At 42.2% G+C, this 5,521-nt stretch overlaps 1 protein-coding gene across 4 annotated transcripts in view; it reads left to right on the forward strand.

Annotated features, from left to right (window-relative positions):
* Positions 1-5,521, forward strand: part of MSRB3 (methionine sulfoxide reductase B3) — an 84,708-nt gene that overhangs the window by 53,602 nt on the left and 25,585 nt on the right. The window lies entirely within an intron of this gene.

Here is a 5,521-nt window from a genome sequence, read left to right on the forward strand (position 1 = left end):
CAAGGCTTTCAAGGGAGAGAGATGTCTATTGCTATCAAGCATGTCCAAGACCTAGTGCGGTGGAAACACTTTCTTCATTCAGATCAACCTCCTAGGTCCACCATAAATCATGGGTGGCCTTTATGAAGTATCTCCTTTTAGTCTGAGCAAATGAAGTTATGTTAGAAAGAGTCTTTGGAAAATAATATAAAAAGCAGCATGGTAAATGTATTCAACTGCATTACAGGTTTTCACTCTGCCTACACAGTCACCAGTACCACAAAATTTGTGTCGAGGGGACCTGTTATGTGCAGAAGAAATACGATTTGTACAAATGGTCTTCCCAGACCCAGAATCCTCCACCTTACTGAACTGCATGCTTTCTGCAGCAGAATGCATGACTGTGGCTTTAGATAAAGGCCTGAATTTGTTTATTAAACTCCAATATGTAGTAATAGTGGAATGACAATAAATATGGTGAGGGCTAAGGCATGTAGAAGAGACAATGCAGATAGAATACAGAACTTCCAAAAGTTCTTGGAGACAAATGTTTCTATCATTGGTATGGGTCTAAGAAAGCAGGTTTTTACATGATTATCTTAGGTTCATTCACACATGCATTCATTTCTGAAACAAACAAACAACAACAAAAAAACAAACAGCAATAGCAGCCAACCAAATTCCGCATTTGTGAACATGAATGATACTTAACATAATGTGGACTGGAGGAGGTTAGATGTCTTTGTCAGTGCCCGTTCATGAAATCAGTTTGAATCTTGCAAGATGCTGAGCAGCTCTCCCACAGGCCGTGAGAGTTGAAGATGCTCCACACTGCTCATGGATCAGCCTGCTGGTGTTTTCTATTACTGTGGAAATAATATGAATTTTGAAGGGAAAAGGAAAGGAAATCGTAGAGATGGTGCCTCGTGAATGTTGAAGAGATCCTAATAACATATTTGTTAATATATACTGTATTTAGTACAATCTGATGCATTCTCAAGACAAATTATTTTTTCCTCCTTAAGAAGGAATGACTTTTTAAGCTGTATCTCCCTCCCAATATGTTTGAATTTACACTGAATCAGTAAATTCATCAGTCTCCACTCCACCCTTCAGGAAAGGCAGAAAAAAAAGAGATCTTAAGTACTTCCATTCCCGTTTCATTCATTCCCGCTCACCTGAGAATTCCTCCTGCTCTCTTTCCTGGTGACTAACAGAAAATTTCATCTCTTGTTTGGCCAGGGGCCAAGCAGCTGAGAAGGTTGGGTTGGGGCCCTTCCTTGATTTAAGGAGTGACTGAGGCTGAGCTGGGAATCGAATGCTGACTCAGTAGTTTCTCGCCCCTCCTTTGGGTGGACCGCTGCATCCGTCATCCTGTGAAAAGGCATCCCTTGTTCCTCATAGTGCTTCCTGTCACGTCTCTTTGAAAATGCACAAGGCCAAAGGAGGAAAGAGCGGAGTGCAAAGTGGGAAGATGGCCTCTGTGAGATACCAAATTCCACCCTGCTTGGTTTCTGATGGAGAAAGGAAGTTCTTCATGTGATGCCTTACTGAAATCAGAGGAAAAAGTTGAAAAACATGGCTCTTCAGCTGAGGAATGTTCCTACTTTTCCATCTACAGAGCCTAGCAGCTGTTCCTTGTTGGGTTTCCAGTTCCAAGTAAAACCAAACCTAACCAAGCCCAGCTCCCTCAGCTGCCCTGGCTCTCTCTTCCCGCTTTGGGAGGAACCCACAGCTTCGGTAAGGAGAGCAGTGACTTCAGAAAGCAACGGGGTCATCTGAGCTGTGATCATCTGGAGGTGCTTGACCTGTGTTCAGCCCAGAGGAAAGCTGGGGCCGTGTAAAACCACTGGGACGAGCACCGCGCTGCCAGCCTCATCAGCCTTGGGGACAGAGGAGAGGGCAAGACCACGGCATGCGGCGTGTGCCCCTCCTCAAGCCCCGTATGCTGCACGCTGGATGGCTCCTTTGATTTCACTAGCTTACCTTCATGGATGGGCCAGCCCGCAGCTAAACACCAGGCAGAGAGGACCACTGAGGTGCTTTTGATGACTTTAACAGGACAGGATGGCTATAGTCAACGTGTGCACTATTTTTCTCATTTTTTTCTCACTATCATAAAGTGCATTTTCCTTTTTGGGTTTTAGGCAGTGTCACATTAAGCACCATATCTTTTGTGCCTGAGCACATGTTGTCCAAAATTGCACATCTTCTGTTTTGATTAGCATGGTTTATGGGGTCATGAATTTGAATGAGGCGGAGGTTGTTTTTGTTTCTTCTCCCTCGGTTTGTCAGAGAGGAAAAAAACAACATCTTTTCTATACAAGATGATGAGAATGATATCATACAGTATTAGTTGAAAGAGGAAAAAAACTGTTATTTGAAAAAATTATCCATTTCATGTCATTAGATTGTACAGACTAGCCAAATAATAATGATTAATGGCAAAAGATTCAATGAGAATCAAAATGTTTTGTTTTTCTTTCAGTGATAGAGTGTTGTAAATTCATGACCAGTAAGAAACCATACAAAAGATATGTTGCCTTTTACTATTTCACATTTTGGTCTCTTATCAAAACTGATTTCAAGTTTTATAGTACTAAAAGTAAGAGGAAAAATGCAGGCTGCTTTTAATCAAACTGGAATGTTCAGCCATCACCATTAAAATCTTTACAGTGTTGATCTGAGTATGAAGCAAAGAACATTAATTTGTCTTTTGTTGACTTAATTTAATGGCAACCACAGCATTTAAGATGTAATGGTAGACAAGTTTGTGTCATACCACTGCAACTGCCACTGTACATGTGAACACCCATCTGCTTAGGATTAAGTGCTAAGTCAAAACACCAATGGAGCCTAAAGCTGCCAGTTTAAGTCAGACACAGTTTGCACTGAGTTTTACGCGAGTAAGGACAGCACCATCAGGTCTTAAGCCAGATGACAGTGAATTAAGTTACAAGGACTGAAAGTATTTCTGCAAGGAAAGCATTGCATTCCTTGTGATCTGATCAGCCTTGCTTTCCGTCCGGGGAGGGAGGCTGAGTTGCCATTCTCTGATATACCATTGTCATTCCCTCCTACTGCTCTTTACAGAGCAAGGGGTCCCAGCCTTTTCATCAGCCATGGTCCAAGTGTCTGAATGATCCCAGAACTGTATGCCCTTCTCCAAACACCATGTCTACCAGTGTCATAAAATCCATATGCTCGGCGTTTGGTTGTTCTGCATAAACCACTGGGCATCTGATTGAACACTGGTACCTGATCTTCTTTACTAGCTGCAGCAGCTGAAGTGCTTGGATTATTTACACAATATCCTTTTCAGGGTATCTTTCAGTCTAGCTTTCACACAATCTGTGTGTGTCTGTGGAGAAACAGCAGCATTTCATTTGGAAGCATATTTTATACAAGCTATTATCAGATCAAGAAGAGTGGGATCATCCTATCTAACTGTAACCATCTACCTTCACATAGACATCTGAGCTTCCTCCAAAGTTGCAGGAAGAGATAAGGAACCTCAGAGGGGTTCATCCCTTCTGCTGGAGAAGTCTGGCTGGCGGTGCGCTGAATCACCGAGTGAGTGCCCATCCCTGCTCATTAACTTTGATGGTTGAGGTTAGGAGAGATTATCGCCAAGGGATGTGCAGAGAGCTGGGGCTGAGTTGGTGAGATTCCCCAAGTCACTTCACACAGCTGCTGCTGTGGAGGAGTAGCAGAAAAATTTCATAAGCTTAAGAGGAGAACGATCCAATTAGTTTTAAGTTCTTCTTCTGTGTGTCAGCAAACCACCTGTACACACAGCTTGGGAAAAGTGTGTTTATGGGCAGAATGAGTTTACTTGTGATTATTTTAGTTCCGTTTCTCTTTGTGTTCCTTTTCATTTCCCTTTACTTTTCTTTTTCTTCAAAAAAAAATCTGTTTATGTGTCTCCAGTTATCGTTACCTCAGAGAACTGCGGTCATTTTCTTCTGCTTCTCCTGAACTAGGAGTAAGAATTGTCAGATGTGTAAAAGCTGACAAAACATGTTTTGTAAATACATTATTCACCACTGTTCATGCATTCTTGGGCAGGAAGAGAAATATGTAATTGAAAGAGAGACTGCCTAAGGGCAGAGAATGAATCAAAAATGTTGTAAATACATTATGTTTAGTTTCAGTCAGGACCCAAATATTAAGCTGGTCTTTGGCATGCTGTAGAAAGCAGGTAAAATTTTGCAAAAGCTTACTTGGCAGAGATTTTGCTGATTTTATGCTGCTACTCATGACCATTTAGTAAGTCAAAGTCTTGTAGTCTATGCTAAACATTTTAACCAAGCTGAGGACACGTGACACAATAAATGCAGATGTGAAAACTGAAAAGTGTCTTTTTGAAACAATAAAATTTAGAAACAGAAGTATTCTGTTTCTGCCCATTGCATTTCAAAGCAGTGGTCAAGAGAACAGAATTCCCCTGTTTATACTCTCCTTGAAGAAATGTTTGTCCATAAGATTTCTGGTTTTTGAAAGTACTCATATACTCACTTCCATACTATTATCTTGCCTTGACTCAGTGATTTTTTCCCCCCCTATGGAGTGCCATACACTCCATATTTAAGGGATTTAAATGGAGTCTCAGGAATATGGATTTGCAGTAGGGTGGGATTTGGAATATCAACTGTCAGCACTGATGGACTATCTGGAAACTGACGAAGACTTATTTAAGCTGAAGAGTGGCGGAAAAAAATGTGCTAGTATGTAAAAAAAATACCGCACAAAATACTATGTTGAGGGCTCTGGAAACAAGTTTAAAAGCCAAGAGTGGAAGATAATAGGTTTTCTCTGAAATCTCACTCTTTCTTGCATTAAAGGATAGGGGGAAATCCCTGACTGAAGGAGTACTGACAGAGCAAGTCATGCATTACTGTCAGCGTTAGGCTGAGGCAAACTGAAGTCACGTTGGCCATCGCTCCTCCAGTGAAATGCCGTAGCTGGAGATGTGAATCACAGGAGCTCTCTTGGTAATTCGTTCTGGTTTCTTTATTTTCTGCACATCTGAGGCTCTTCCCTCACAATGGCATATGTCAGGCATACCTGGACCCGTGTTGTTGTAGTGTTTTGGCTAAGCAGGGCTGCATTTTACTGTAGAGGAGTGGCACGCCGTTGAAACCTATGCCAGCAGCTACTTTTACTCCCTTGGTTCCAGACGTCACAGCATAGACAGTATAAAAATTAAGTCCTACTCCTAAAAACCCAGAGAAATGGACATAGCAGAAGTGTAATCTTAACTCCCTTGTTCTAGTCTCTGTAAAAGTAATTTCTTTAATGATACATTAACATAAGTTTTTATGTTCCCCTTTGCTTTCTCACACAAGGAAGGTCAGTGCCCAAAGGACCTACTCCTGGCCAGGAATTTGGATGCACCGGGGAGGCTCCCTGTGGGACATGCCCCTCCTGGGCTCCTCTTTCTGGGGAGGATGGAGAGGGTACGTGACCACCTCCCCACCTCCTGTGAAGGCGATGCACAATCCGTGTCTCAGACCTGTGTCTCCACGCGCTTAGGGTTCCT

This window comes from Anser brachyrhynchus (genome assembly GCF_964034855.1).
Source record: "Anser brachyrhynchus genome assembly, chromosome: 1".
In the NCBI taxonomy this organism is placed as follows: domain Eukaryota; kingdom Metazoa; phylum Chordata; class Aves; order Anseriformes; family Anatidae; genus Anser; species Anser brachyrhynchus.